General features: G+C 44.8%; 1 pseudogene across 1 annotated transcript in view; it reads right to left on the bottom strand.

Annotated features, from left to right (window-relative positions):
* Positions 1–3,911, bottom strand: part of LOC311145323 (spermatogenesis-associated protein 17-like) — a 40,014-nt pseudogene extending 36,103 nt beyond the window's left edge. The window contains exons 1-4 of the transcript in view: positions 3,844–3,911; positions 3,479–3,568; positions 2,483–2,564; positions 1,028–1,078 (exon numbers count right to left, since the gene is read on the bottom strand). The product of the transcript in view is annotated as a spermatogenesis-associated protein 17-like (transcript). The remainder of the gene's footprint in view (positions 1–1,027; positions 1,079–2,482; positions 2,565–3,478; positions 3,569–3,843) is intronic.
* Positions 3,912–12,812: the final 8,901 nt, after the last annotated feature.

A 12,812-nucleotide genomic window follows, 5' to 3' on the forward strand; every position in this document is an offset into this window, starting at 1 on the left:
ATTGCAGATTCAGTCTTCCCAGCCTGGTGCAGGTCTACAATTTTGTTTCTGGTGTCCTTTGACAGCTCTTTGGTCTTGGCCATAGTGGAGTTTAGAGTGTGACTGTTTGAGGTTGTGGACAGGTGTCTTTTATACTGATAACAAGTTCAAACAGGTGCCATTAATACAGGTAACGAGTGGAGGACAGAGGAGCCACTTAAAGAAGAAGTTACAGGTCTGTGAGAGCTAGAAATCTTGCTTGTTTGTAGGTGACCAAATACTTATTTTCCACCATAATTTGCAAATAAATTCATTAAAAATCCTACAATGTGATTTTCTGGATTTTTTTCTCTCAATTTGTCTGTCATAGTTGACGTGTACCTATGATGAAAATTACAGGCCTCTCTCATCTTTTTAAGTGGGAGAACTTGCACAATTGGTGGCTGACTAAATACTTTTTTTCCCCACTGTATATGTTTTTTAATAATATAATCTTTGATAACAAACAATCACCAAAATAAAAGCTAGACAGTCAGGGACAATTGAAAATTCCAAAAACAAAGAATTTAGCGGTATATATTTTGTTATTATGTTTGAGCAAAATAACAAAGAATTGCTGGAAGTTTGTTTTAAAACCGCAACATTTTCTCTCAGCTGCATGGCAAAATGTGTAGAATTGCAGGAAGTTTGCTTTAAAACTGCAAACATTTATCTCAGCTTAAAGGTACTCAGCGAAATGACATTGCCACGAGCAGCACCGCAGATATTGAAATGAGCGCGATGCCATACAAATGACCAAAACTAGACTAAATGTAATAAGAATTTTGACCATTCAATTCAAAATCATACTGATAACATTCCATTAAAATTAATTCCTGTATGGTATATAGGTAGAATTATCCAGGATATGTAGTATTCTACTGTGCCCCCCACATAGGGACAGAGACACTGGTGGTGAAATTAAACAGCACTGCAGTACTATTTGTGGGGATCACATTGGGAGACCAGGGGACTCTCCATTTGCTAAAACAGACAGTGTGATATTTACCCTGACGGACATCTCGTGGTAGAAATTCATCTTCATGATAAAATATGCGGCCTGTGAACAAAAGCAGAGACAGCGTTACATCTCCGTCGCCTTATCCCGGCTCTCTGATCTGTCCTGAGCAGCCCGGAGATAAAGAGATCTTTATACCTTATACATAATAAGTCCCATAGACACCACGGAGAGAGAGCGAGAGAGAGAGGGAGGGAGAGGGATGGAGGGAGGGAGAGAGTGTGTGTGCGTGCACATGCAAGCTTGTGTGTGTGTGTAAGTGTGTGTGTGTGTGTGTCGAGGTGAAAGAGAGAGAGGTATAAGTCAGACTTTGTATTGAGGGGACGGGGCTCCTCTCTTAATACATAATGCAGACAAGGCCAAGAAAATCTATGGTAGTCAAGCTGAGAACTAATGGAGATGTATGATGGCCCAGCGCTCTCCGCTGGGTTTGATAATCAATGACGCTCCAGCCAGGATAGACTAACAAAGGCCAGAATATTCACACGGCTCGCCTCACACCTCGTCTCGCTGTGCTCAGACCACTGGGGGCACATTTACAGGAGCAAACTTGAGAGAACTATAAAAGGAATTAATATCTCAAACATGTCTCTTTTTAATAATGACATAAGGTCCTGTGTAGCTCAGTTGGTAGAGCATGGCGCTTGCAACGCCAGGGTTGTGGGTTCGATTCCCACGGGGGGCCAGTATGAAAAAATGTATGCACTCACAAACTGTAAGTCGCTCTGGATAAGAGCGTCTGCTAAATGACTAAAATGTAAATAAGAAAGAGGGAACACTCTGGGAAAAAAGGGTGTTGGATTTTAGTCATATATAATAATGCAAGTTAAACACTGCAAAGTAAATATCTGTTGTCTGAACTCTGAAGTCATAAAATGTTGTTTTGGTAATTTTGAGAGATTCAAATGAGTCCTGTTTAATTTTTCAGAGATACTGTGTGTCTGGTGACATGTCCTTTACATAACATTAAATCAGGTTTTATCCCCAGATTCCAGCTCTTGAAAGCTTACCAAATGTGCCTGGCAGTTATGCTTTACCAAACAGTCAATTTAGGGGGTGATAAATAGCTGTTGTGATTCGTTTACAAAACTCAAACCAGAGAAAATTATTTGTGAGAGCAGTGGGGATTGGATTTTGTATCAACAATCTGTTCAATTAAGAAGCAGTTGGAGGCAATATGCAAAAATACAGCCTTGTTTTCCTAAACCCTTCCACCCTCCCTCCCTCTTTGCTCCTTTCCTCTCTCGTTTATGCATTCCAGAAGCGATAGAGCTGCAATTCCATACCATAACACTTCGTATTCCTAAGTGCTAATTTCCAAATGTGTAATAGGTCAATGATATGTCTTCAGGTCAGAGTTGCGGCTTCTGAATATAGCAATTGAATTGTAATGTATGCTATCATAACATAATCAATATATCCATAGTATTTCAGCGGCTAACGTACCTTCACCATTTGTCTGAAATGTGCCCTTGCTGTGAAGCCTCGCCATATCTTCTGAATAATGGTGGCCTTCCTGTGTAGGTGACTGGGAGAAATGGTCATGAGACATATGCTTTTACACAGAAAAAACATGAGGATAATCATTTATTGGCATAAGCCAATATGGGATATGCTATGTACAGGATGTGGGCTAGTATTTGGACTAGTATTTGGAATCTGCAGAAAAAAGGAAAGGGAGAGAAATAAGTAAAAATATGTTTTTTGGTTGAGTTGTGACTAAGAAATAGTCCCCCCCCCTGCACACAGGACAATGCACAGCAGCAACCTTTACTTAAGGCTTTTCAATTATGTCCAGCGATCATGGCTCCCGGAGCAAGCAGACATTTGTATTCATCATCAAACATACTCTAAATACAAGTCTACTGCGATTCCAGCCTCAACGAGGCCATCAATTTCCAAAAGGCCATTTATATGCCCAGAAAATCAATGCTTATAGGGGGAATATGGTAACCCGGGAGTTGCACTTAAGAAGCTCAAATTGTGGCTAATTAGCCACTTAACACATTGATCAATTAACTAAAGTAATCTGAATTAACCTGTAGTCTGGAAGTTTGTCTGCTGACCCTGCAAAATGGTGTTAGGGTCACAGTACAAAGCAGAGAGTGGGATAGGCCTTTATTTCCCTCAGACATTTGCACAGCTCTCTAATGCCAAAGAGGGGGTAATTTCATACTGTAAAGTGATGATTTAGGTTTGGGGGGGTAATGCAGCTGTAGGTCTATTTTTATTTGGGGTGAAGAAAAGGTGGTGTTTTGATAAAGGACACTACAAATTAGGTGTACGAATTCTTTGAAATTGCATACATGAAAATATTTATACTTTAGGGATGAAATTAGGAGTTTATGTGTTAAAATGACTGTTACATTGTAAAAGTTAATTTATGTACTAAGAACACCCTTTTGCAACAAATGACCAATTTAACACACACACATCTCTTACCCGAGGTAGGCCCGCACCTGACATCCCCTGAACCAACTCTGTATTTGGATGGCTGCTTCGTTCTCTCTCTGTCTGTTCTCCTCGGCTATCCTACAGACACACACCAACACAGCAAATGCAGAAATGTACGAGCATGCATGGTTCAAACAAGTCAGATGTTTGTTCATCATACTATAAAAGGCATCTGCTGATGTTGTTGTTAGCAAAGCTGCCTTGCTAGCTAGCTACCGGTACAGTAGCTACTACGTTAGTTTCTTTCTCAATTTAAAACAGCTATGCCAGGGGCTGTTAGAAATAGTTCACCGTGTTACAAAGTGTAGGCTACAAGTTCAATGTGCATTCTGCAACAGCTGCATTAACGTTACCTGTTTCTTGTGAAATATTCTTCTTTAATTCGTTCAATCTCATTCTGTAACCTGACAAACCTAGCCATGCTCTCTGGACGAAGACACAATAGTTGACATGTTTCCTTGACAACGAGAGAGAGCCGTTTCCTTTTTCATTTGCGCGTCTCTTATTGGTAGGAAAGTTGTGGGCACCCTCTGTTTTTCTCTTCTCGTCAGAAGCCAACTTGTAAGGTAGTTTGGCCGTTGTTTTGCTGAATAAGAACAGGAAAAAACATTTGTGCATCAGTTAATTACTACAGAACGCTGTTGTGTGTGCATTGAGTTTGCTCAGTCTTGTAGCCTTAGCCTAGCAAATTGTATCAGATGGGGGAAATGCATTTATATGAAAATTATAGTTATCTATTATCTGAATATTGCAAGCATTGTGTTGGTTGGCTATGTTTTTAAAATAATGTGTTTTATCAATTATATTTATCACAATACAAATGTAGGTAAATTGATGGATTATTTATTGTATCTGACTTCAATTACTAACATAATACTATAACGTTATAATATAATACCTATATTTACCTGCTGTGAGAAAGTAACGTGTCTCACGGCAAAGGAAGGTGCTGGACAACATCTTTCAGATGAAGACAGGTGTTTTATTTAGGCCCAGAGCAAGGTGATAGCAGTAGGCAGTTCAATTGACATTTTACAAAATGGGATCCAGAAAAATAAGATGCATAAGAACAGCAAAACACTCTTTAGTGAACTTCAGCTATTTGCTATTGAGCTGCCAGCCTCACAACAAGCATTTAGGCTAACATTGAAAATGGCAGACAGCAAGCAGGTACAAAGTCATACTTATTCTGTGGGCTCTACAGTCTGTCAGTGTTCTGACGGTTTTCAAACATCACCTTGAGCCGCTGAACATCTACCTCTGTGGAGAGCTCCTCTCCTTGGTCACATTCCCCTTCTCCCTCTCTTCCTCTCTCTCTCTCTCTCTCTCTCTCTCTCTCTCTCTCTCTCTCTCTCTCTCTCTCTCTCTCTCTCTCTCTCTCTCTCTCTCTCTCTCTCTCTCTCTCCCTCTCCTTCTCCTCTCCCTCCCTGCTCCCCTCTCTTTCCCTCGTTTTAAATGCTGACAGATCCCAGGATGCAGATTGTCGGAGTGACGATTGATCTGTCAGTGCTCGCCAACTCTCAGCCTGCTCCCCTACCGACATTATCGCCCCTCATCACAGAGTTATCAGTTTATTCTTCCCCCCTTTCCATCCCTCCTTCCCCTCCCCTCTTTCCCCCCTATCCACACGTCAAATATTCTGCCTTGGCAATAGAGGCAAGGTGTCCATCCGGCAGCTTCCTCCCTCCCTCACTCCCTCCCTCCCTTCCTGCAATACAGATAACCAGTGAGGACGGGCTCAGCAAGCGGAAAGACGCAGGCCAATTTGCTGTCCCTCCACTGCGGTGCTGGCCAGTAGAGTTATGGGGAGAGGGGTGACCCCATGGCAGCCAGGCCCATCCATCGGGGGCTGCAGTGGGCTGGCCACCCTGGTAATTGCCCTGGAAGTGTTGTTTTGACAAGGCAGACGGGTGTAAGCCATCACTCCTGGCGCACGTTGATGAGGTGTCACCTGGAGAGGCTGTGGAGAGGCAGGCTGTTTACACGGCGCCAGGTGACCCACTTCTGCCCAGATTGAGACCGCCGGACTGTCTGTCTGTCTGCACATTCCGCTTACGCACATACATACACACGCATGCACGCACAGAGAGACACAGACACACACCTCAACACCTCCCCAAACTGTGTGAATACAGCCACGTGCCCAATTACACACAGGCGCACATATCTTTATATATTGTATTGTTCTAACATCATACAATTATTTTTCACTTACCTTATCAACTAACTAATATACATTTTATTTTGCCCAATGTGCTGTAGGCCTGCATTAGGCCTGTATGTGTAAGCCAGGGTCTTTACTGAGGTAAGGCAGATGAAATAGCCAGCTCCAGGCTAGGGCCACATTGTGCATGTCATTTACCAATCCTCTGGTCACCTCTCACAGCCAGAACACTCATCCTAACACTCATCCTCCTTCCTGTCCATTGTCTCTTAATGAGGGCCATATGGGCTGGGGCCAGGGCTGCTCTTATAGCTGGTAAACACATGCAGGCATACACACACACACACACACACACATACGTGAACACATTCTCATATGCACCCACGCACAGACAGACATGGCGCACACACACACGTTCACACGCATACACAGACACACACGCGGCCAAACACTCTCACACAACTCATTGCCCCCCCCACCCCACCCCACCCCAGCGCTCATTGTCTGTCTGCAGACTGTGTGTGTGTGTGTGTGTGTGTGTGTGGATGGAGTGCTCTCTCCAGGACCAGACTACCATTATTAAACATCTGCCTTCAGCACATTAATCCATGTGGCTACGCATCCCTCACATCCCAGGGATCACCTAATTGAAATCCATTATGACTTTTTTTAAACCTCTAGTTTTCCATTCTTTCCCAATGCTTTTAGACCAATTTGAACCTCTCTCTCTCTCTCTCTCTCTCTCTCTCTCTCTCTCTCTCTCTCTCTCTCTCTCTCTCTCTCTCTCTCTCTCTCTCTCTCTTCTCCTCTCTTCAACTCATCCTAATATCCTACTAATGGATAAAAAGTGTGATTTTGCCGGCGGAGGAAAATAAAAATCATATCTTAATTGTTTAAAATAGTTTAATGTTGGGGTGTTTTATCATTATTTGTGGCGGAATTCATGCAGACAGGGGTGATCTGTTAAGATTGCCGCCATCATGCACGTCTGATGATGATCCTCAGTGTGTATGTGTGTGTGTGTGTGTGTTTGTGTGTGTGTGTGTCCCACTCAGAAGGACATTCGCTGCTGCCGGCCCCACCGTCACAGTGGGAAATTCATCACCGCACACACACACACACACACACACACACACGCACATAATTATTTCTCTGCCAAACTCGTGAACACCCCATCATCATCCAGGTGACTCGAGACATTCTCCCTCCCTCCCTCCCTCCCTCCCTCCCTCCCTCCCTCCCTCCCTCCCTCCCTCCCTCTTTTCTTTCTCTTGGTAGCAATAATAGGAGATCGGGGGATCCTGCGTTTGATGTCTGGAAGAAATGCTCAGTCGGCATCTGATTGAGGTTTCCCTGAGCTGAGGGGTCACACTGTATCACTGTGTCACTCACTGTATCAAACTAAACAGAGGAGAGGAGTGGATGGGAGAGCAGAGCCGAGCATAGGAGAGCAGAGGAGAGGAGAGGAGAGGAGAAGAGAGGAGAGCAGAGGAGAAGAGAGGGTAGGGTGGGGATGGCAGGAGAGGCGAGGACAGGGGAGGAGAGGAGAAACGCATGGCTGCTGTCTGAGTCTCCCTCCAGACTCCACTGACCCTCCTTCCCCCCCTCCATCCTTCCATCCCTCCCTCTCTTCATCACAAGCAGATTGGCTTTTTGTGGCCAAAATAATACCCTGTGTAGTTAATGGAAAAGAGATATTTGCGCAGCCTGACTCTGCAGCGGCCCGAAGAGAAAATGAATGATCTTATCCTGCTCTGATCATCACCGGGCTTACAGCTGCCATCTGAGCCACCACTGCCTGCCTTCCTTCCCTCTATATAATTTTACGATTCAGAGATCAATTGTTCTTTTGATATTTTCTCTCTGTCTATTCCTTCCACTCCTCTCTCTCATGCTCTCTATCTGCCACCCTCTCTCTCTCTCTCTCTGCTCTCTCTCTCTGCCCTCTCCCTCCCTCTCTATCTCTCTCTCTGTAATGGCAGGGTGTCTGTGTGAACAAAGGCAACAAAACAGACCCAGACAACCAAACACCAATAATAGTAGCCAGCCAGTCTACATGGCTACAGGGTTACATGTCTCCCTCTTCTCTCTTCTACTCTTCTCCATCCCTTCATCCATCCATCTCCAATGTAGCCGTGGCTGTTGGGCAGTTGGATCTGTCGTGGCAGGCTGTTGGGCAGTTGGATCTGTCGTGGCAGGCTGTTGGGCTGTTGGATCTGTCGTGGCAGGCTGTTGGGCTGTTGGATCTGTCGTGGCAGGCTGTTGGGCTGTTGGATCTGTCGTGGCAGGCTGTTGGGCAGTTGGATCTGTCGTGGCAGGCTGTTGGGCAGTTGGATCTGTCGTGGCAGGCTGTTGGGCTGTTGGATCTGTCGTGGCAGGCTGTTGGGCTGTTGGATCTGTCGTGGCAGCCCTCCATTTCTCTCTGCCAGGACTAATTGGGGATCATGGCAGCGATGGCCATAGACCTGTGTATGTGTGTGTGTGAATGTGTGTGTGTGCGCGTGTGCCACCGCCGTGTCAGGCGTGGGTTGGACGTCCTCTAGCGTAGCTGGGAAAGCTAATCATAACCACACTGCAGAGATTAATGAAGTGATGAGCAATCAGAACTGACACTCACACAAGGACACACACACACACACAAACAGGCTAGCATACACACACTCATACACATACACACACACCACACTGTCCTGTCTGTCTTCCTCTCTTGTTGGCTTGCTAAGAGAGAGCTGTTTGTGCATCAGTGTGTGTGTGTGTTTGTGTGTGTTTGTGTGCGTGCGTGCGTGCATGCAGGCTTGGGTCTGCGTTTGTGTTGGCACTTTATGATTGTGTGTGTGTGTATGTGTGTGTGTGTGTGTGTGTGTGTCACATCACTTCTAATTCCATTTTCCTTAGAATGGCTCTATTTGATGTTATAATGTCAAATTCTATAATCTCAGATTGTTTTCTCCAGTAGCAGCAGAGCATTATGAACTTGTGTGTATTAGCAGTTTATTTCCAGAAACAGCCTGTAATTGCTGGGAATTGAACCTAATCTGGGCAATCCCCAGTCAGCACTGCAATCCATCTTTTAAGGCACAGAGAGAGAGAGAGAGAGAGAGTGTGTGTGTGTGTGTGTGTGTGTCTATATTTCAAAGCGGAGGTTTGGTTCCTCGTAAAGACCTTGACCCTTGCCCTCTCTGGGCCTCTGTGGTTATGGTTCAGCTGTGAGGTACCTAGGCCCCTGATCCCATTTCTCTCTCTGTGTGTGAGTGTGTGTGAGTGTGTGTGTGTGTACGTGTGTGTGTGTTTTCAACAGTGTATGTAGGTTAGTGTATCTTTACTTCACCAGCGTTGTTGCCCCAGCATATATCTGTGATTGTTTTATCATGTGTAATGTGTGTGCTCCACTGTGTGTCCTGCTCCAGCACATTCCAGAGAATGTGTCGTTCAGTCCGTCCCTTTCTGCTTTCCCCCTCTCTCTCCCTCCCTCCGTCCCCCCTCTCTCCTTCCCTCCCTCCCTCCGCTGGCCTTTAGAGAGTCTATTGCCCCTGATAGATTAGCTTTCTCAACCCCAATCACACCCGACAGGCCTAACTAACACACACAGCTAAAACACCATTACCAGGGAAAACTTCTCCAATCCAACTATCAAATCAACACAAATAAACTCACACAGTCACACTGCATAGCCCTTTCTGTTTCTGTTGGGGGGTTTATTTACGTCCTATTTCTGGTGCTAAAGGGGTTTCTGTCCGCTGCCCTGGCCAAACAGTTTGTCATTATTTACCGTCCGTTTTGCTTTAGAGAGCTCTGGGTTTCTTGACATTAGGCCAATGTGGCGTTTGGTTTATTAATGGGTCTAGGTCTGGGGGACCCTGGTCTTGATGTAATGTGCAATTCCTTCCATGAACGGCCATTATGAGATTCTCCATTGAGCATGCTTAGTTTAGTCCATAAGTAGGCTTATTCATCAGGGTTCGGTAAACCAGTCCTAAATGTTTCGCTGCTCTCTTGCTCTCTTTCTGTGGGTTAAACCTGGATGATTTGTCATTTAGAAGGATTCTGCATGGTATGTCCAATTCAAAATCGGTCTACTCCACTGTACAAGGCAAGGATCCTTTCTGAAATCCATTATGGTCAAAATGTTGCCACAACAAGCGATGGCATCATCAAAACAACGTGTAGCTATTCTCCATTGTATCTACACTAAAGGTTATCTTTCTGTGGGAGTATTGTCTATAAAATGAGAGAGCTGGTGTACAGAGTAAAGACAAGCCTCTGTCTCAGAGAGTCACTGGAGGTCACAACGGTAGCTGTGTGAAGGATTGGCATTTCTACAGGGGCAGGAAAACAATAAACAACCCTAATCCCCACTTATTTACCGCATGGATGACTAAAAGTTACTTGAAGCCCCATAACATTAAAAAGGAATGTGTCCCCACCGGGGCGGAAAGGCAGGGAGATGGAGCCGCCAAAACAGCCGGGCAGAATGACATGTCAGAGCCCTTCTTTAGTTCTAGATGTATGGTTAACAGTGGCTGCCTCTGATTAATACATTCCATCTAAATCATCGGAGGTTCCTCTGCCGTTTTATCCATAAAACGCAATAGGACACAAATCAGTTTTACTGTAGCTTGATAACAATGGGAAAATAATGCATCTTCCCACCCAATAAATTGTTGCTTATACCTCCAACCAAAATCAATTCATCCTCCTCCGATTTATAAAAAAAATGCTGGTAATAAATCTTCCGCAATGTTTGTTCATCTGTTTTTTGATACATTTATATCACTTCGGTTCTGCTCTAGTGTTTTCCCTGTCTCTGCAGCGTAAAATGGAAAAATCTATTTTGGGCCAATTTAATAGTTAAAGGAGTGTCATGGCGGCGTTCGGGGTGTAAATGGAATCAATAAAAGTGGCAGTGTGTGGAGCAGATAGCACCTTTCCCCTTGCCTCTGTGATTAACCCATCGGACTAGCAGGAAGCTGGCAGCAATATAGCTCCCTGTGTGGGGCTGGAATCCCCTCGGGCCTCTCCATGTCTCTTCATAAACCCCTCACCACACATTGGAATCTATGTTTATAGGTATGAGTGTGCTGGTGGTTATGTGGCTCTGTGTGCGTGTGTGTGTGTGTGTGTCTGTGCGTGCACATGCTCGTGTGCACGTGCACGTTCAATAGTGTTTATCATTTTAACAGGGAAAATGCTTTTTTCACCTTTCCTCCCCTCTCCTAGCATTAGCATATTTAGCGGTTCTATCACCTAAAACTGTGTTTATGATGAGGTGAGGGACAGATGGAGAAGGGAAGAGAGGAAAAAAGAGGAGAGGAGTGCTAGCTCTATCCCTCCATCCATCTGTTTTGTCTGACTAATGATCAGGGTGTGCTTCAGATGCAGGAATACAATACGGCTCATTGCGGTGCATTGTCTCATTTGCTGTTGATCAATGAGCCTGTTCTCAGCAGACTGGGCCAGTGGTGAGAGAGATGCCCCGTGATTTATTCTAGGTGTTAAAAAATAATTTGTTTGGATTGATTAATGTTAATTAATTATGCTAATTGTGCAGGAAGAAAACAGATGTCGGCCCCCTCCCTCTAAGACCTTAATTACGGATGCTACTAGTTTACCTACAAATAAATAACACTACTAGTGCTGCTAGTTTACCTACAAATAGCACTACACTCTTAGAAAAATAGGCGCTATCTAAAAGGGTTCTTTGGCTGTCCCCATAGGACAAACCTTTGAAGAACCCTTTTTGGTTCCAGGTAGAACTCTTTTGGGTTCCATGTAGAACCCTTTCCTCAGAGGGTTCTACATAGAACCAAAAAGGGTTCTCCTATGTCAAACTCATTCCACGGAGGGCCGAATGTCAGCTGGGTTTCACTCCACCCTTGTACTTGATTGATGAATTAAGGTCACTAATTAGTAAGGAACTCCCCTCACCTGGTTGTGTAGGTCTTAATTGAAAGGAAAAACCATAAATCCGCAGATACTCGGCCCTCCGTGGAATGAGTTTGACACCCCTGTCCTATGGGGACAGCCGAAGAACCCTTTTGAAAACATTTTTCCTAAATGTGTCCTAGTTCAACCAGTTTACCTACAAATACATAACACTACTAGTATCAGTTTACTCCAGGGAGAAGTGAAATCACTCTCCCCAAATCCTAATCTTAACCATTAGGAGGCAAAGACAAACTGGGCTTATATCAGTGTCTATGATCAGCCTCACCTAATCTTGTACAAGGAGCTGACTGGGGCTGACAGGAGTGAGTTATGAGTGTTTAGAGAGGAGATTGGAGGGAATTAACACACATTATTGATCAGGAAGATTAATTTATTGAGATGAATCAACAGCGGAGGACAGACTACTGGTATAATGGAGTTGGTCTGCCATCAGTAACTGTCCTGCCGTTTGTCAGTCTCTGGTACAGTAACTGTCCTGCTGTCTGTCAGTCTCTGGTACAATAACTCTCCAGCTGTCTGTCAGTCTCTGGTACAGTAACTTTCCTGCTGTCTGTCTGTCAGTCCCTGGTACAGTAACTCTCCTGCTGTCTGTCAGTCCCTGTTACAGTAACTTTCCTGCTGATTGTGTGTCAGTCCCTGGTACAGTAACTCTCCTGCTGTCTGTCAGTCCCTGTTACAGTAACTTTCCTGCTGATTGTGTGTCAGTCCCTGGTACAGTAACTGTCCTGCTGATTGTGTGTCAGTCCCTGGTACAGTAACTGTCCTGCTGATTGTGTGTCAGTCCCTGGTACAGTAACTGTCCTGCTGATTGTGTGTCAGTCCCTGGTACAGTAACTGTCCTGCTGATTGTGTGTCAGTCCCTGGTACAGTAACTGTCCTGCTGATTGTGTGTCAGTCCCTGGTACAGTAACTGTCCTGCTGATTGTGTGTCAGTCCCTGGTACAGTAACTGTCCTGCTGATTGTGTGTCAGTCCCTGGTACAGTAACTGTCCTGCTGATTGTGTGTCAGTCCCTGGTACAGTAACTGTCCTGCTGATTGTGTGTCAGTCCCTGGTACAGTAATTAGCTTCTATAATGAGCATTGCTCTTAATGACGGGGTTGCTCATAGTCTGTCCCTTCCAGCTGACCTACTGACCCAGAGACAGACAGGCCAAGTCTGTCCCGAGGTGCTGGACAGGGATGGATGGCACATTACCACACACACACACACA

The sequence above is a fragment of the Coregonus lavaretus genome, assembly GCF_964263955.1.
Source record: "Coregonus lavaretus genome assembly, chromosome: 18".
In the NCBI taxonomy this organism is placed as follows: domain Eukaryota; kingdom Metazoa; phylum Chordata; class Actinopteri; order Salmoniformes; family Salmonidae; genus Coregonus; species Coregonus lavaretus.